This window comes from Anarhichas minor, unplaced genomic scaffold, assembly GCF_050575085.1.
Source record: "Anarhichas minor isolate MPS153535 unplaced genomic scaffold, ASM5057508v1 ptg000018l, whole genome shotgun sequence".
In the NCBI taxonomy this organism is placed as follows: domain Eukaryota; kingdom Metazoa; phylum Chordata; class Actinopteri; order Perciformes; family Anarhichadidae; genus Anarhichas; species Anarhichas minor.
This window is the reverse complement of record NW_027466464.1, coordinates 330,554-347,719: the sequence shown is the minus strand read 5'-3', so window position 1 is coordinate 347,719 and position 17,166 is coordinate 330,554. Positions and strand designations below refer to the sequence as shown.

The window sequence follows — 17,166 nt, the reverse complement described above, 5'->3', positions numbered from 1 at the left end:
CGCGTCGGCTCCGGAGCCCTCCTGTACCGTCCTCTCCCCGTCATTCTGTGTGGCTCCCCTACTCGGCTCGCCAGCCTCAGTCGGTTTGGCAGCCTCCGCAAAAGTTTTCTTGCGGCCAGGACAACCTCGGTACAGGTGGTCAGTTCCACCGCATCCATGGCACGTCCTTGGCTCTGTGCAGTCCTTGGCCGAATGCCCTTCTTGCCCACAGAAACGGCATCTTGTTTCCCCACAGCCTGCCTCTGAATGTCCTGACTGTCTGCACTTCCTGCAGAAAGCAGGTTGCCGTGGGTAAAATAGATACCCACGATCTCCACCAAGGCTGAAGAAGGCAGGTGGATGTTTCAGGCCTCCTGGACCTTCTGCGTCATGATACAGCAGTACCTGGAACTGGCGCCGCCCAGTCCAAAACCCCAGGGTGTCCTTTATATGCCTTGCAGCCGTCACCACCTCTCCATACTGCCCCAGGAATGCAGCTAGTGCTGAGTCATTAACAAAGGGGTTGTACATATGCACAGTTATTGTTCTGAAATTAGGTCTGTCCAGGTTCAGTACTCTGTAGCCGGCTAGCGGCCTTACCCCTGCCTCTGCTCGGCATATTTCAGCCACACTCCGGTAGATCTCCTCGGTCCTCAGTGTAACGTCGAACGCCTTCTCCTGCTGGTTCCACTGGATGCAGTGCACCTCCTCCACCTTCAGTTGTAGCTGCCCAATTATGACTTGCCTGCCAAAAAACTCTCTGGACTGCAGATTGTAGTCTTCCGTGGTTGCCTGGAATCGTAGCGTGTGTCTCAGCCCGACCCTTGGGATCGACTGCTCTTTTTGGCCCCTTGCGGCCATTGCTGTCTCGTTGTTAGCTCTCTCTGTGCTGTATTTTTCCGCAACACCACTTGATCTTAGCCAAAAGGCCGAGAAGCGATGAGCCCCAACTGTTTGCTTCCTGAGTCACCCTCCTGACACGTTTCACCCTTGTCATGGTGCAGTTCTTTCCAAGGGACATAGCAGTGGCTGCTGCTTTGGCACACATCCAAGCACTCCATGGTCAAGCACCGTGGTCTCGTTAAGGACAGCTTTCTTTCTTTTCACAACTGTACAAGGCTCAGCCAAATGGCAAAGCCTGCTAAAAATAGGTTGAACTCATTGGTATTCCTCTCCAAGGAAGTCTCTAGTAAAAGGCGAAAGACTTGTGCGCTATGAAGAGAAACCAAAGTAAGTACAGCAACATTGTCAAGAACAGCCAAAGTCCCTAGTTGCCCAAGTCAAAACGCTCATGGTAAGCCTGAGTTCACGTGCCCTGTTCCAAATCTGAAGCCACACCCATTCCCACATCTTAAAGAGGGCAATATTCTCCATAGTACTATTTCCTCCCCTCCAATCAAAAGTACAAATCACTTGATATTCTTTTCAACAAAACAATCAGGGGAGAGTGCGAACGCAGTCCCCCACTACCAGAAATTATGCAGTCGAGATTCCCACATTTGGGGAATTCGCAGTGGTCAGAACAACCGGAGTGCAATGGCTGGGCCTCGCCCTGGGTGAACCACCTTCTTGATCATGGTATCTCCCCTGCCAGGTAAGTATGAGTTGGAAGAGACAGAGACAGGGGCGGCATTCCCAGATGCAGTACTCCGGATGACGGTTCCCAGATGGCATAATCCCAGAGTGCAGCCCTTTAGCATTAAGCTCAGGCTGGGAGCACAGCGATGTTCCACGAGGGGCGTCAGAAAGGAATAAACAAGGCCTTTGTTTGACACAATCCCCAGCCTTGAAGACAGACAGCGAATGAGATCCTCGTCGTTCATTAAAGTGTGAAGCTAATCAACAGACTGATCCATTTGGATTGGTGTTTGGTTGTCCACAAGGCATTTGAGGAGTGCACCATTCCCGGCAATGCTGCAATACCGGGTCAATGCGTGGAGTGAACGGAGCAAGCCCCTTTTTCATCTCCCGATGCTAAAAATCTGCTTAATACGTTATCCTCATATAGAGGACATATCAGATATTAAACTGATAAGAACAGATTTTTTTTTTTTTTTTTTTTTTTTTTTTTATTATCAAAATTCTGTACACAAATCATACAATTTCAAACATACAAACTTCACATGTTTTGCATCATGCAACTTAATTCTATTTCACAGTTACATGTCAGTAACCAGCATTTGTCAATACACAAAAAAAAACAAACACAAAATACACTTATGCAAAGTCTTCAGGATTTACCATCCCCACCCAAAAAAAACCCATTGTGCATCTTAAATAAAGATTCCTATTGCTGGTTCCCACTACCCTAAAGGTATACATTATCTTTATCCATCTCGTCAGCCCAGGAAAACGGCCCTGCGTTTGGCGACGTTGTTGGTCTGTTAAGCCCCTCATAAGCGTCCTCCCCTAAGGGGGACGACAGCATGAGGAGGCCTGGGGGAAGATCGAAGCTCAGGCCTAAACCTTCTGTTAGTATGGCAACTGCTTCTCCCAATGACTGCTCACCCATCTCCCCTCCCACCTCTTGACCCGTATCCCCATCCTTCTGCTCCTGGGCCCCTCCTTCCTCCACTTTATCAGCGGCTCTCTTATGCTGACCTGTTCCCCCTCCCCTCAATCCCACCCTTGTTGGTCTGTCCCCCCTTTGACTTTTTGCTCCGTACCCCCTCCCCACTCTCTCCAAGCTCTGTCGAGAGTCCTGTTCCAAATGCCTGCGACCCTTTCCGTGCCCCTTGCTTTGATTTGGAGGGATCGGAAGTGAGGACAGGAAAATCGTCCATAATGTCTGTGGATGCCTTGGCCATTCCGTCTGTTCCGGCGGTGCCCTCATCCCGGGACGCTGCCTCCCCTTTACTCCCCAACGCGTCGGCTCCGGAGCCCTCCTGTACCGTCCTCTCCACGTCATTCTGTGTGGCTCCCCTACTCGGCTCGCCAGCCTCAGTCGGTTTGGCAGCCTCCGCAAAAGTTTTCTTGCGGCCAGGACAACCTCGGTACAGGTGGTCAGTTCCACCGCATCCATGGCACGTCCTTGGCTCTGTGCAGTCCTTGGCCGAATGCCCTTCTTGCCCACAGAAACGGCATCTTGTTTCCCCACAGCCTGCCTCTGAATGTCCTGACTGTCTGCACTTCCTGCAGAAAGCAGGTTGCCGTGGGTAAAATAGATACCCACGATCTCCACCAAGGCTGAAGAAGGCAGGTGGATGTTTCAGGCCTCCTGGACCTTCTGCGTCATGATACAGCAGTACCTGGAACTGGCGCCGCCCAGTCCAAAACCCCAGGGTGTCCTTTATATGCCTTGCAGCCGTCACCACCTCTCCATACTGCCCCAGGAATGCAGCTAGTGCTGAGTCATTAACAAAGGGGTTGTACATATGCACAGTTATTGTTCTGAAATTAGGTCTGTCCAGGTTCAGTACTCTGTAGCCGGCTAGCGGCCTTACCCCTGCCTCTGCTCGGCATATTTCAGCCACACTCCGGTAGATCTCCTCGGTCCTCAGTGTAACGTCGAACGCCTTCTCCTGCTGGTTCCACTGGATGCAGTGCACCTCCTCCACCTTCAGTTGTAGCTGCCCAATTATGACTTGCCTGCCAAAAAACTCTCTGGACTGCAGATTGTAGTCTTCCGTGGTTGCCTGGAATCGTAGCGTGTGTCTCAGCCCGACCCTTGGGATCGACTGCTCTTTTTGGCCCCTTGCGGCCATTGCTGTCTCGTTGTTAGCTCTCTCTGTGCTGTATTTTTCCGCAACACCACTTGATCTTAGCCAAAAGGCCGAGAAGCGATGAGCCCCAACTGTTTGCTTCCTGAGTCACCCTCCTGACACGTTTCACCCTTGTCATGGTGCAGTTCTTTCCAAGGGACATAGCAGTGGCTGCTGCTTTGGCACACATCCAAGCACTCCATGGTCAAGCACCGTGGTCTCGTTAAGGACAGCTTTCTTTCTTTTCACAACTGTACAAGGCTCAGCCAAATGGCAAAGCCTGCTAAAAATAGGTTGAACTCATTGGTATTCCTCTCCACGGAAGTCTCTAGTAAAAGGCGAAAGACTTGTGCGCTATGAAGAGAAACCAAAGTAAGTACAGCAACATTGTCAAGAACAGCCAAAGTCCCTAGTTGCCCAAGTCAAAACGCTCATGGTAAGCCTGAGTTCACGTGCCCTGTTCCAAATCTGAAGCCACACCCATTCCCACATCTTAAAGAGGGCAATATTCTCCATAGTACTATTTCCTCCCCTCCAATCAAAAGTACAAATCACTTGATATTCTTTTCAACAAAACAATCAGGGGAGAGTGCGAACGCAGTCCCCCACTACCAGAAATTATGCAGTCGAGATTCCCACATTTGGGGAATTCGCAGTGGTCAGAACAACCGGAGTGCAATGGCTGGGCCTCGCCCTGGGTGAACCACCTTCTTGATCATGGTATCTCCCCTGCCAGGTAAGTATGAGTTGGAAGAGACAGAGACAGGGGCGGCATTCCCAGATGCAGTACTCCGGATGACGGTTCCCAGATGGCATAATCCCAGAGTGCAGCCCTTTAGCATTAAGCTCAGGCTGGGAGCACAGCGATGTTCCACGAGGGGCGTCAGAAAGGAATAAACAAGGCCTTTGTTTGACACAATCCCCAGCCTTGAAGACAGACAGCGAATGAGATCCTCGTCGTTCATTAAAGTGTGAAGCTAATCAACAGACTGATCCATTTGGATTGGTGTTTGGTTGTCCACAAGGCATTTGAGGAGTGCACCATTCCCGGCAATGCTGCAATACCGGGTCAATGCGTGGAGTGAACGGAGCAAGCCCCTTTTTCATCTCCCGATGCTAAAAATCTGCTTAATACGTTATCCTCATATAGAGGACATATCAGATATTAAACTGATAAGAACAGATTTTTTTTTTTTTTTTTTTTTTTTTTTTTATTATCAAAATTCTGTACACAAATCATACAATTTCAAACATACAAACTTCACATGTTTTGCATCATGCAACTTAATTCTATTTCACAGTTACATGTCAGTAACCAGCATTTGTCAATACACAAAAAAAAACAAACACAAAATACACTTATGCAAAGTCTTCAGGATTTACCATCCCCACCCAAAAAAAACCCATTGTGCATCTTAAATAAAGATTCCTATTGCTGGTTCCCACTACCCTAAAGGTATACATTATCTTTATCCATCTCGTCAGCCCAGGAAAACGGCCCTGCGTTTGGCGACGTTGTTGGTCTGTTAAGCCCCTCATAAGCGTCCTCCCCTAAGGGGGACGACAGCATGAGGAGGCCTGGGGGAAGATCGAAGCTCAGGCCTAAACCTTCTGTTAGTATGGCAACTGCTTCTCCCAATGACTGCTCACCCATCTCCCCTCCCACCTCTTGACCCGTATCCCCATCCTTCTGCTCCTGGGCCCCTCCTTCCTCCACTTTATCAGCGGCTCTCTTATGCTGACCTGTTCCCCCTCCCCTCAATCCCACCCTTGTTGGTCTGTCCCCCCTTTGACTTTTTGCTCCGTACCCCCTCCCCACTCTCTCCAAGCTCTGTCGAGAGTCCTGTTCCAAATGCCTGCGACCCTTTCCGTGCCCCTTGCTTTGATTTGGAGGGATCGGAAGTGAGGACAGGAAAATCGTCCATAATGTCTGTGGATGCCTTGGCCATTCCGTCTGTTCCGGCGGTGCCCTCATCCCGGGACGCTGCCTCCCCTTTACTCCCCAACGCGTCGGCTCCGGAGCCCTCCTGTACCGTCCTCTCCACGTCATTCTGTGTGGCTCCCCTACTCGGCTCGCCAGCCTCAGTCGGTTTGGCAGCCTCCGCAAAAGTTTTCTTGCGGCCAGGACAACCTCGGTACAGGTGGTCAGTTCCACCGCATCCATGGCACGTCCTTGGCTCTGTGCAGTCCTTGGCCGAATGCCCTTCTTGCCCACAGAAACGGCATCTTGTTTCCCCACAGCCTGCCTCTGAATGTCCTGACTGTCTGCACTTCCTGCAGAAAGCAGGTTGCCGTGGGTAAAATAGATACCCACGATCTCCACCAAGGCTGAAGAAGGCAGGTGGATGTTTCAGGCCTCCTGGACCTTCTGCGTCATGATACAGCAGTACCTGGAACTGGCGCCGCCCAGTCCAAAACCCCAGGGTGTCCTTTATATGCCTTGCAGCCGTCACCACCTCTCCATACTGCCCCAGGAATGCAGCTAGTGCTGAGTCATTAACAAAGGGGTTGTACATATGCACAGTTATTGTTCTGAAATTAGGTCTGTCCAGGTTCAGTACTCTGTAGCCGGCTAGCGGCCTTACCCCTGCCTCTGCTCGGCATATTTCAGCCACACTCCGGTAGATCTCCTCGGTCCTCAGTGTAACGTCGAACGCCTTCTCCTGCTGGTTCCACTGGATGCAGTGCACCTCCTCCACCTTCAGTTGTAGCTGCCCAATTATGACTTGCCTGCCAAAAAACTCTCTGGACTGCAGATTGTAGTCTTCCGTGGTTGCCTGGAATCGTAGCGTGTGTCTCAGCCCGACCCTTGGGATCGACTGCTCTTTTTGGCCCCTTGCGGCCATTGCTGTCTCGTTGTTAGCTCTCTCTGTGCTGTATTTTTCCGCAACACCACTTGATCTTAGCCAAAAGGCCGAGAAGCGATGAGCCCCAACTGTTTGCTTCCTGAGTCACCCTCCTGACACATTTCACCCTTGTCATGGTGCAGTTCTTTCCAAGGGACATAGCAGTGGCTGCTGCTTTGGCACACATCCAAGCACTCCATGGTCAAGCACCGTGGTCTCGTTAAGGACAGCTTTCTTTCTTTTCACAACTGTACAAGGCTCAGCCAAATGGCAAAGCCTGCTAAAAATAGGTTGAACTCATTGGTATTCCTCTCCACGGAAGTCTTTAGTAAAAGGCGAAAGACTTGTGCGTTATGAAGAGAAACCAAAGTAAATACAGCAACATTGTCAAGAACAGCCAAAGTCCCTAGTTGCCCAAGTCAAAACGCTCATGGTAAGCCTGAGTTCACGTGCCCTGTTCCAAATCTGAAGCCACACCCATTCCCACATCTTAAAGAGGGCAATATTCTCCATAGTACTATTTCCTCCCCTCCAATCAAAAGTACAAATCACTTGATATTCTTTTCAACAAAACAATCAGGGGAGAGCGCGAACGCAGTCCCCCACTACCAGAAATTATGCAGTCGAGATTCCCACATTTGGGGAATTCGTAGTGGTCAGAACAACCGGAGTGCAATGGCTGGGCCTCGCCCTGGGTGAACCACCTTCTTGATCATGGTATCTCCCCTGCCAGGTAAGTATGACTTGGAAGAGACAGAGACAGGGGCGGCATTCCCAGACGCAGTACTCCGGATGACGGTTCCCAGATGGCATAATCCCAGAGTGCAGGGATTTAGCATTAAACTTAGGCTGGGAGCACAGCGATGTTCCACGAGGGGCGTCAGTAAGGAATAAACAAGGCCTTTGTTTGACACAATCCCCAGCCTTGAAGACAGACAGCGAATGAGATCCTCGTCGTTCATTAAAGTGTGAAGCTAATCAACAGATCCATTTGGATTGGTGTTTGGTTGTCCACAAGGCATTTGAGGAGTGCACCGTTCCCGGCAATGCTGCAATACCGGGTCAATGCGTGGAGTGAACGGAGCAAGCCCCTTTTTCATCTCCCAATGCTAAAAATCTGCTTAATACGTTATCCTCATATAGAGGACATATCAGATATTAAACTGATAAGAACAGATACTACACTTGATCTTAGCCAAAAGGCCGAGAAGCGATGAGCCCCAACTGTTTGCTTCCTGAGTCACCCTCCTGACACGTTTCACCCTTGTCATGGTGCAGTTCTTTCCAAGGGACATAGCAGTGGCTGCTGCTTTGGCACACATCCAAGCACTCCATGGTCAAGCACCGTGGTCTCGTTAAGGACAGCTTTCTTTCTTTTCACAACTGTACAAGGCTCAGCCAAATGGCAAAGCCTGCTAAAAATAGGTTGAACTCATTGGTATTCCTCTCCACGGAAGTCTTTAGTAAAAGGCGAAAGACTTGTGCGTTATGAAGAGAAACCAAAGTAAGTACAGCAACATTGTCAAGAACAGCCAAAGTCCCTAGTTGCCCAAGTCAAAACGCTCATGGTAAGCCTGAGTTCACGTGCCCTGTTCCAAATCTGAAGCCACACCCATTCCCACATCTTAAAGAGGGCAATATTCTCCATAGTACTATTTCCTCCCCTCCAATCAAAAGTACAAATCACTTGATATTCTTTTCAACAAAACAATCAGGGGAGAGCGCGAACGCAGTCCCCCACTACCAGAAATTCGAGATTCCCACATTTGGGGAATTCGCAGTGGTCAGAACAACCGGAGTGCAATGGCTGGGCCTCGCCCTGGGTGAACCACCTTCTTGATCATGGTATCTCCCCTGCCAGGTAAGTATGAGTTGGAAGAGACAGAGACAGGGGCGGCATTCCCAGATGCAGTACTCCGGATGACGGTTCCCAGATGGCATAATCCTAGAGTGCAGCCCTTTAGCATTAAGCTCAGGCTGGGAGCACAGCGATGTTCCACGAGGGGCGTCAGTAAGGAATAAACAAGGCCTTTGTTTGACACAAGCCCCAGCCTTGAAGACAGACAGCGAATGAGATCCTCGTCGTTCATTAAAGTGTGAAGCTAATCAACAGACTGATCCATTTGGATTGGTGTTTGGTTGTCCACAAGGCATTTGAGGAGTGCACCGTTCCCGGCAATGCTGCAATACCGGGTCAATGCGTGGAGTGAACGGAGCAAGCCCCTTTTTCATCTCCCGATGCTAAAAATCTGCTTAATACGTTATCCTCATATAGAGGACATATCAGATATTAAACTGATAAGAACAGATACTACACTTGATCTTAGCCAAAAGGCCGAGAAGCGATGAGCCCCAACTGTTTGCTTCCTGAGTCACCCTCCTGACACGTTTCACCCTTGTCATGGTGCAGTTCTTTCCAAGGGACATAGCAGTGGCTGCTGCTTTGGCACACATCCAAGCACTCCATGGTCAAGCACCGTGGTCTCGTTAAGGACAGCTTTCTTTCTTTTCACAACTGTACAAGGCTCAGCCAAATGGCAAAGCCTGCTAAAAATAGGTTGAACTCATTGGTATTCCTCTCCACGGAAGTCTTTAGTAAAAGGCGAAAGACTTGTGCGTTATGAAGAGAAACCAAAGTAAGTACAGCAACATTGTCAAGAACAGCCAAAGTCCCTAGTTGCCCAAGTCAAAACGCTCATGGTAAGCCTGAGTTCACGTGCCCTGTTCCAAATCTGAAGCCACACCCATTCCCACATCTTAAAGAGGGCAATATTCTCCATAGTACTATTTCCTCCCCTCCAATCAAAAGTACAAATCACTTGATATTCTTTTCAACAAAACAATCAGGGGAGAGCGCGAACGCAGTCCCCCACTACCAGAAATTCGAGATTCCCACATTTGGGGAATTTGCAGTGGTCAGAACAACCGGAGTGCAATGGCTGGGCCTCGCCCTGGGTGAACCACCTTCTTGATCATGGTATCTCCCCTGCCAGGTAAGTATGAGTTGGAAGAGACAGAGACAGGGGCGGCATTCCCAGATGCAGTACTCCGGATGACGGTTCCCAGATGGCATAATCCCAGAGTGCAGCCCTTTAGCATTAAGCTCAGGCTGGGAGCACAGCGATGTTCCACGAGGGGCGTCAGTAAGGAATAAACAAGGCCTTTGTTTGACACAAGCCCCAGCCTTGAAGACAGACAGCGAATGAGATCCTCGTCGTTCATTAAAGTGTGAAGCTAATCAACAGACTGATCCATTTGGATTGGTGTTTGGTTGTCCACAAGGCATTTGAGGAGTGCACCGTTCCCGGCAATGCTGCAATACCGGGTCAATGCGTGGAGTGAACGGAGCAAGCCCCTTTTTCATCTCCCAATGCTAAAAATCTGCTTAATACGTTATCCTCATATAGAGGACATATCAGATATTAAACTGATAAGAACAGATACTACACTTGATCTTAGCCAAAAGGCCGAGAAGCGATGAGCCCCAACTGTTTGCTTCCTGAGTCACCCTCCTGACACGTTTCACCCTTGTCATGGTGCAGTTCTTTCCAAGGGACATAGCAGTGGCTGCTGCTTTGGCACACATCCAAGCACTCCATGGTCAAGCACCGTGGTCTCGTTAAGGACAGCTTTCTTTCTTTTCACAACTGTACAAGGCTCAGCCAAATGGCAAAGCCTGCTAAAAATAGGTTGAACTCATTGGTATTCCTCTCCACGGAAGTCTTTAGTAAAAGGCGAAAGACTTGTGCGTTATGAAGAGAAACCAAAGTAAGTACAGCAACATTGTCAAGAACAGCCAAAGTCCCTAGTTGCCCAAGTCAAAACGCTCATGGTAAGCCTGAGTTCACGTGCCCTGTTCCAAATCTGAAGCCACACCCATTCCCACATCTTAAAGAGGGCAATATTCTCCATAGTACTATTTCCTCCCCTCCAATCAAAAGTACAAATCACTTGATATTCTTTTCAACAAAACAATCAGGGGAGAGCGCGAACGCAGTCCCCCACTACCAGAAATGATGCAGTCGAGATTCCCACATTTGGGGAATTCGCAGTGGTCAGAACAACCGGAGTGCAATGGCTGGGCCTCGCCCTGGGTGAACCACCTTCTTGATCATGGTATCTCCCCTGCCAGGTAAGTATGAGTTGGAAGAGACAGAGACAGGGGCGGCATTCCCAGATGCAGTACTCCGGATGACGGTTCCCAGATGGCATAATCCCAGAGTGCAGCCCTTTAGCATTAAGCTCAGGCTGGGAGCACAGCGATGTTCCACGAGGGGCGTCAGTAAGGAATAAACAAGGCCTTTGTTTGACACAAGCCCCAGCCTTGAAGACAGACAGCGAATGAGATCCTCGTCGTTCATTAAAGTGTGAAGCTAATCAACAGACTGATCCATTTGGATTGGTGTTTGGTTGTCCACAAGGCATTTGAGGAGTGCACCGTTCCCGGCAATGCTGCAATACCGGGTCAATGCGTGGAGTGAACGGGGCAAGCCCCTTTTTCATCTCCCGATGCTAAAAATCTGCTTAATACGTTATCCTCATATAGAGGACATATCAGATATTAAACTGATAAGAACAGATACTACACTTGATCTTAGCCAAAAGGCCGAGAAGCGATGAGCCCCAACTGTTTGCTTCCTGAGTCACCCTCCTGACACATTTCACCCTTGTCATGGTGCAGTTCTTTCCAAGGGACATAGCAGTGGCTGCTGCTTTGGCACACATCCAAGCACTCCATGAACGGAGCAAGCCCCTTTTTCATCTCCCGATGCTAAAAATCTGCTTAATACGTTATCCTCATATAGAGGACATATCAGATATTAAACTGATAAGAACAGATTTTTTTTTTTTTTTTTTTTTTTTTTTTTTTTTTTTTTTTTTTTTTTTTTTTTATTATCAAAATTCTGTACACAAATCATACAATTTCAAACATACAAACTTCACGTTTTGCATCATGCAACTTAATTATATTTCACAGTTACATGTCAGTAACCAGCATTTGTCAATACACAAAAAAAACACAAAATACACTTATGCAATGTCTTCAGGATTCACCATCCCCACCCAAAACCTCCTTTCCAAGGCAGCATGCTTCCCCCACTTCCTGATGTCCCGTTCAATCCTCCCCTTTATATCTAATTCCACTCTCTTTAACACCCCCTCCAAGCGACTTTCCCTGTTTTTTCCCACCAGGTCTTGCCTAGCCACCCACAAACTCCTCTTAACCAGGCTTATAATTAGCCACGTAAGGAAATGTTTACTCCCCAAACCTCCCCCTTCTACCACCCTAGTCCATGTCAATTTAAACCCAGGGTCTAACCTCCCCAGCCATGTCGCTGCTCTACTCCACACAATACTAGCAAAGGGACAGTCCCACATGACATGCCTGACAGTTTCTTCCCCCATACAGCCTTCCCTCGGGCACACAGGGGATCTTGCTAAACTATGCCGGTACATTACATCTCGCACTGGCAGACATTTGTGAAGGCATAGCCAATTGAGATCTTTGAGACCATTGTCCAGCCCCCGTGGCTGTATCCCCTTCCAAATACTCTTCGGGATCCCAACCACTGCCGGTGCGATCACTCTCTGTCTGACAACTTTATAAAGGAATTTGTGGTTCAGTCTGACACTGGTTTCTGAGGCCTCGGGATGGGCCCGCAGCCACCTGGCTGCGTACTGGTAATGCCATGGCTGTTGCTCCACCCGGGGCCCTAAATTGTTCCAGACCAACACGCGCCTGGCCTGATAGGAAAAATAGAGCCGCAGGAAGTGTCCTGATGGGTGTACGACTGGAGTTGACATCTCCCTCCACAAAAAAGAAACAAATATGCAGTCTAGCTTCAACGGGAGGTGTGGGACATCTCTTCCCCCTGCTTCAATCCCTGCCAGCATGCGGGCCCTCGCCACATACTCATATCTCCCTCCCCACAAGAAAGTGAACACGAGGCGCATAATAGGTCTCCTCATACTGACTGGCATTGGGTATATGTATGCCAAGTACACAAGAGATGGCATAATATCTACCTTCAGAACCAGTACTTTCCCTATCAAAGTCAGGCCCCTGCTCTTCCAGAGAGCAAACTTCTTCTGGACTGCCATAAAGCGCCTAGTCCAGTTGGCCGTGGCACTATGGGCTGTCTCAAAGCTGACCCCTAGTACCTTCAGCGGTCCCGTGCAGAGCGTCAGCCCCCCTGGTACCTCCGTCCTTTCTTTCCAGCGCCCAAAGAACTTCACAGAAGACTTGGCACAATTAAGTTTAGCACTAGCCACCTTACCAAAGCTCTGGAAAATTTCCAAGGCTCGAAGAAGGCATGTGTCGGTGTCCAGCAGCAGTGTGGTGTCATCTGCGTACTGAGACAGTTTAACTCGTAAGCCCCCACTGCCAGGTAGCAGGAAACCTCTCACACCCGGATCAGCCCGAATGGCTGCCGCCAGGGGCTCCATGTAAAGGATGTAAAGCAGTGGTGAAAGCGGACACCCCTGTCTTACCCCTGAGTGCAAACTAAAAATGTCTCCTAGGTGGCCGTTAACTGAAACCATGCTCCCTACACCTGTGTACAATATGCGTAACCATCCCATAAAAGCCTGACTGAAGCCTAACCTCTGCAAAACTCTAAACATAAAACCCCAATGAACCCTGTCAAACGCTTTTGCCTGGTCGAGACCAACCACCATCAGTGGCAGGTGCCGGTCTTCCGCCCACGCGACAGCGTCCCGAATGAGCTGTAGATTCCATCTCACTGAGCACCCCGCTACCCCACATGTTTGGTCCACATGGACCACATGAGGAAGTGCTATGCCTAGACGATCCGCTAGGACCTTTGCCAGGAGTTTGTAGTCAACACACAGCATGGTCAGTGGTCGCCAGTTCCCTAGGTCGGCACGATCCCCCTTCTTATAAAGAAGTGAGATAACTCCGGTGGCCGCAGAACCTCCCATTGTACCTGTGCGGAGTATTGCGGACAACACCTCCAACACTACCGGCCCAAGTACATCCCAGAACTTGAGATAAAACTCTGCTGGGAGCCCATCGATGCCAGGCACCTTCCGCCTCTTCATTCTCTGGAGGGCCCACTCAATCTCTATTAGGGTGAGCGGGGCCTCCAAAGCCTGTACTATATCCTTCGGCACCCGCTGGGTCAGAAAATCCAGGAATACCTCTCCTCCTCCTACCTCTATGTCTTTCTCCCTAAACCTTGTGCGATAGTAGTCCGTGGCAGCCTGCACCATCTCTACCCCTTCTGACACCACCCTGCCCTGCTTGTCCATTAACCCGGTCACTACCTGTTTTGCCCTATCAGCCCGTACTGAGCTGAAGAAAGCAGCGGAACACGTCTCGAACTCCTCACGGAATGTTTCACGTGATCGCAACAGGTATGCCCTGGCCTTACCCTCATATACGTCCCTAAGCTGTGCTTTAAGGGAGTCACAAGCCTGCTGATTTATAATGCCGCCCCAGTTTCCCCCGGCGTACTCACGTTCGAGAAGGTGCTGAAGGCGAAACACCTCCCTCCTCGCCATACTCGCCTTCCTTTTACAATACTTTAAACAAAAAAATTGTATCCGCTTTTTAGCAACCTCCCACCACTCAATTACTCCGGAACACAATGACCTTAGTCCTTCCAGGCCTTTGAAAAATGAACGGAAATGTTGGTTGAAAACCTCCTCCTCCAGGATGCTGACGTTAAGGTGCCAGTACCCAGTTCCAAACACTGGCACATCTGAGTGCACTTCCAATAGCAGCCCGTCATGATCTGAGAAGAACACAGGGAGCAGTCTGCCTGCCAATAGCCTGAAAGACTTGGAAAGAAAAACATAATCCAAACATTTAACGATGCCCCTAGAGTTGCGCCATGTGGGACCTGTTACCTGTGGCCTGACCTCCCTCGCCCCATCTACCAGGCCATGTTTAGCCATGAGGTTGGAAATAAACCCATCGCTGGTATCTCCCCCCTTGCCCAACTCAACATTAAAATCACCCCCTATCACTACCTGCCTACTGGTGGCCAGGTGCGGCTCCAATTGACCAGCCATCTCTTGCCTTTCTGTTGGAGTTTGTGCTCCATAGACCACAATAACCCTAAGCTTGACTGTCCCCCATGTGATGTCTGCGCCCATTATCCTCCCCTGGACAATAACAAAGGAAGACTCCACCTTGATCTCTTGAAACCCAAATAAAATCCCAACCCCAGTAGAGTGGACCCCCCCTACGCTCCAAACTGAGTCCCCTTTTGTCCACTCCCTCGAAAAAATCCCCACGTCCCCCCCATCCCGTAAATGTACCTCCTGCAAAAAACAAAAGGCAACCTGGTGCGACTCCACAAAATTAAAAACAACCCTTCTTTTAACTGGGTCCCTCATTCCCCTTGCGTTTATAGTGAGAACCTTAAAAAAACCCATTGTGCATCTTAAATAAAGATTCCTATTGCTGGTTCCCACTACCCTAAAGGTATACATTCTCTTTATCCATCTCGTCAGCCCAGGAAAACGGCACTGCGTTTGGCGACGTTGTTGGTCTGTTAAGCCCCTCATAAGCGTCCTCCCCTAAGGGGGACGACAGCATGAGCAGGCCTGGGGGAAGATCGAAGCTCAGGCCTAAACCGTCTGTTAGTATGGCAGCTGCTTCTCCCAATGACTGCTCACCCATCTCCCCTCCCACCTCTTGACCCGTATCCCCATCCTTCTGCTCCTGGGCCCCTCCTTCCTCCACTTTATCAGCGGCTCTCTTATGCTGACCTGTTCCCCCTCCCCTCCCCCCCTCAATCCCACCCTTGTTGGTCTGTCCCCCCTTTGACTTTTTGCTCCGTACCCCCTCCCCACTCTCTCCAAGCTCTGTCGAGAGTCCTGTTCCGAATGCCTGCGACCCTTTCCGTGCCCCTTGCTTTGATTTGGAGGGAGCAGGATCGGAAGTGAGGACAGGAAACTCGTCCATAATGTCTGTGGATGCCTTGGCCATTCCGTCTGTTCCGGCGGTGCCCTCATCCCGGGGCGCTGCCTCCCCTTTACTCCCCAACGCGTCAGCTCCGGAGCCCTCCTGTACCGTCCTCTCCCCGTCATTCTGTGTGGCTCCCCTACTCGGCTCGCCAGCCTCAGTCGGTTTGGCAGCCTCCGCAAAAGTTTTCTTGCGGCCAGGACAACCTCGGTACAGGTGGTCAGTTCCACCGCATCCATGGCACGTCCTTGGCTCTGTGCAGTCCTTGGCGGAATGCCCTGCTTGCCCACAGAAACGGCATCTTGTTTCCCCACAGCCTGCCTCTGAATGTCCTGACTGTCTGCACTTCCTGCAGAAAGCAGGTTGCCGTGGGTAAAATAGATACCCACGATCTCCACCAAGGCTGAAGAAGGCAGGTGGATGTTTCAGGCCTCCTGGACCTTCTGCGTCATGATACAGCAGTACCTGGAACTGGCGCCGTCCAGTCCAAAACCCCAGGGTGTCCTTTATATGCCTTGCAGCCGTCACCACCTCTCCATACTGCCCCAGGAATGCAGCTAGTGCTGAGTCATTAACAAAGGGGTTGTACATATGCACAGTTATTGTTCTGAAATTAGGTCTGTCCAGGTTCAGTACTCTGTAGCCGGCTAGCGGCCTTACCCCTGCCTCTGCTCGGCAAATTTCAGCCACACTCCGGTAGATCTCCTCGGTCCTCAGTGTAACGTCGAACGCCTTCTCCTGCTGGTTCCACTGGATGCAGTGCACCTCCTCCACCTTCAGTTGTAGCTGCCCAATTATGACTTGCCTGCCAAAGAACTCTCTGGACTGCAGTTTGTAGTCTTCCGTGGTTGCCTGGAATCGTAGCGTGTGTCTCAGCCCGACCCTTGGGATCGACTGCTCTTTTTGGCCCCTTGCGGCCATTGCTGTCTCGTTGTTAGCTCTCTCTGTGCTGTATTTTTCCGCAACACCACTTGATCTTAGCCAAAAGGCCGAGAAGCGATGAGCCCAACTGTTTGCTTCCTGAGTCACCCTCCTGACACGTTTCACCCTTGTCATGGTGCAGTTCTTTCCAAGGGACATAGCAGTGGCTGCTGCTTTGGCACACATCCAAGCACTCCATGGTCAAGCACCGTGGTCTCATTAAGGACAGCTTTCTTTCTTTTCACAACTGTACAAGGCTCAGCCAAATGGCAAAGCCTGCTAAAAATAGGTTGAACTCATTGGTATTCCTCTCCACGGAAGTCTTTAGTAAAAGGCGAAAGACTTGTGCGTTATGAAGAGAAACCAAAGTAAGTACAGCAACATTGTCAAGAACAGCCAAAGTCCCTAGTTGCCCAAGTCAAAACGCTCATGGTAAGCCTGAGTTCACGTGCCCTGTTCCAAATCTGAAGCCACACCCATTCCCACATCTTAAAGAGGGCAATATTCTCCATAGTACTATTTCCTCCCCTCCAATCAAAAGTACAAATCACTTGATATTCTTTTCAACAAAACAATCAGGGGAGAGCGCGAACGCAGTCCCCCACTACCAGAAATTATGCAGTCGAGATTTCCACATTTGGGGAATTCGCAGTGGTCAGAACAACCGGAGTGCAATGGCTGGGCCTCGCCCTGGGTGAACCACCTTCTTGATCATGGTATCTCCCCTGCCAGGTAAGTATGAGTTGGAAGAGACAGAGACAGGGGCGGCATTCCCAGATGCAGT

The 17,166-nt window shown here is 50.0% G+C and overlaps 20 non-coding genes and 1 pseudogene across 20 annotated transcripts; all 21 read right to left on the bottom strand.

Moving 5' to 3' along the window:
• Positions 1-1,096: 1,096 nt before the first annotated feature.
• On the bottom strand, positions 1,097-1,213 carry LOC142953831 (U5 spliceosomal RNA). Its single transcript, XR_012955431.1, has one exon. It is a non-coding gene; the product is annotated as a U5 spliceosomal RNA (small nuclear RNA).
• A 204-nt stretch (positions 1,214-1,417) lies between these two features.
• LOC142953324 (U1 spliceosomal RNA) lies at positions 1,418-1,581 on the bottom strand. The gene has a single exon (XR_012954969.1). It is a non-coding gene; the product is annotated as a U1 spliceosomal RNA (small nuclear RNA).
• Positions 1,582-1,868: 287 nt separating this feature from the next.
• On the bottom strand, positions 1,869-2,066 carry LOC142953587 (U2 spliceosomal RNA). Its single transcript, XR_012955214.1, has one exon. It is a non-coding gene; the product is annotated as a U2 spliceosomal RNA (small nuclear RNA).
• Positions 2,067-3,939: 1,873 nt separating this feature from the next.
• LOC142953822 (U5 spliceosomal RNA) lies at positions 3,940-4,056 on the bottom strand. The gene has a single exon (XR_012955422.1). It is a non-coding gene; the product is annotated as a U5 spliceosomal RNA (small nuclear RNA).
• A 204-nt stretch (positions 4,057-4,260) lies between these two features.
• On the bottom strand, positions 4,261-4,424 carry LOC142953323 (U1 spliceosomal RNA). Its single transcript, XR_012954968.1, has one exon. It is a non-coding gene; the product is annotated as a U1 spliceosomal RNA (small nuclear RNA).
• A 287-nt stretch (positions 4,425-4,711) lies between these two features.
• On the bottom strand, positions 4,712-4,909 carry LOC142953586 (U2 spliceosomal RNA). Its single transcript, XR_012955213.1, has one exon. It is a non-coding gene; the product is annotated as a U2 spliceosomal RNA (small nuclear RNA).
• A 1,873-nt stretch (positions 4,910-6,782) lies between these two features.
• On the bottom strand, positions 6,783-6,899 carry LOC142953733 (U5 spliceosomal RNA). Its single transcript, XR_012955338.1, has one exon. It is a non-coding gene; the product is annotated as a U5 spliceosomal RNA (small nuclear RNA).
• Positions 6,900-7,103: 204 nt separating this feature from the next.
• Positions 7,104-7,267, bottom strand: LOC142953250 (U1 spliceosomal RNA). Its single transcript, XR_012954895.1, has one exon. It is a non-coding gene; the product is annotated as a U1 spliceosomal RNA (small nuclear RNA).
• Positions 7,268-7,550: 283 nt separating this feature from the next.
• LOC142953376 (U2 spliceosomal RNA) lies at positions 7,551-7,741 on the bottom strand. Its single transcript, XR_012955019.1, has one exon. It is a non-coding gene; the product is annotated as a U2 spliceosomal RNA (small nuclear RNA).
• A 176-nt stretch (positions 7,742-7,917) lies between these two features.
• LOC142953732 (U5 spliceosomal RNA) lies at positions 7,918-8,034 on the bottom strand. Its single transcript, XR_012955337.1, has one exon. It is a non-coding gene; the product is annotated as a U5 spliceosomal RNA (small nuclear RNA).
• A 204-nt stretch (positions 8,035-8,238) lies between these two features.
• LOC142953342 (U1 spliceosomal RNA) lies at positions 8,239-8,395 on the bottom strand. The gene has a single exon (XR_012954986.1). It is a non-coding gene; the product is annotated as a U1 spliceosomal RNA (small nuclear RNA).
• Positions 8,396-8,682: 287 nt separating this feature from the next.
• LOC142953444 (U2 spliceosomal RNA) lies at positions 8,683-8,873 on the bottom strand. Its single transcript, XR_012955083.1, has one exon. It is a non-coding gene; the product is annotated as a U2 spliceosomal RNA (small nuclear RNA).
• Positions 8,874-9,049: 176 nt separating this feature from the next.
• LOC142953730 (U5 spliceosomal RNA) lies at positions 9,050-9,166 on the bottom strand. Its single transcript, XR_012955336.1, has one exon. It is a non-coding gene; the product is annotated as a U5 spliceosomal RNA (small nuclear RNA).
• A 204-nt stretch (positions 9,167-9,370) lies between these two features.
• Positions 9,371-9,527, bottom strand: LOC142953343 (U1 spliceosomal RNA). The gene has a single exon (XR_012954987.1). It is a non-coding gene; the product is annotated as a U1 spliceosomal RNA (small nuclear RNA).
• A 287-nt stretch (positions 9,528-9,814) lies between these two features.
• LOC142953375 (U2 spliceosomal RNA) lies at positions 9,815-10,005 on the bottom strand. Its single transcript, XR_012955018.1, has one exon. It is a non-coding gene; the product is annotated as a U2 spliceosomal RNA (small nuclear RNA).
• Positions 10,006-10,181: 176 nt separating this feature from the next.
• LOC142953728 (U5 spliceosomal RNA) lies at positions 10,182-10,298 on the bottom strand. Its single transcript, XR_012955334.1, has one exon. It is a non-coding gene; the product is annotated as a U5 spliceosomal RNA (small nuclear RNA).
• Positions 10,299-10,502: 204 nt separating this feature from the next.
• LOC142953283 (U1 spliceosomal RNA) lies at positions 10,503-10,666 on the bottom strand. Its single transcript, XR_012954926.1, has one exon. It is a non-coding gene; the product is annotated as a U1 spliceosomal RNA (small nuclear RNA).
• Positions 10,667-10,953: 287 nt separating this feature from the next.
• Positions 10,954-11,144, bottom strand: LOC142953364 (U2 spliceosomal RNA). Its single transcript, XR_012955007.1, has one exon. It is a non-coding gene; the product is annotated as a U2 spliceosomal RNA (small nuclear RNA).
• Positions 11,145-11,215: 71 nt separating this feature from the next.
• LOC142953611 (U2 spliceosomal RNA) lies at positions 11,216-11,383 on the bottom strand (annotated as a pseudogene).
• A 5,254-nt stretch (positions 11,384-16,637) lies between these two features.
• On the bottom strand, positions 16,638-16,754 carry LOC142953727 (U5 spliceosomal RNA). Its single transcript, XR_012955333.1, has one exon. It is a non-coding gene; the product is annotated as a U5 spliceosomal RNA (small nuclear RNA).
• Positions 16,755-16,958: 204 nt separating this feature from the next.
• LOC142954166 (U1 spliceosomal RNA) lies at positions 16,959-17,122 on the bottom strand. Its single transcript, XR_012955647.1, has one exon. It is a non-coding gene; the product is annotated as a U1 spliceosomal RNA (small nuclear RNA).
• Positions 17,123-17,166: the final 44 nt, after the last annotated feature.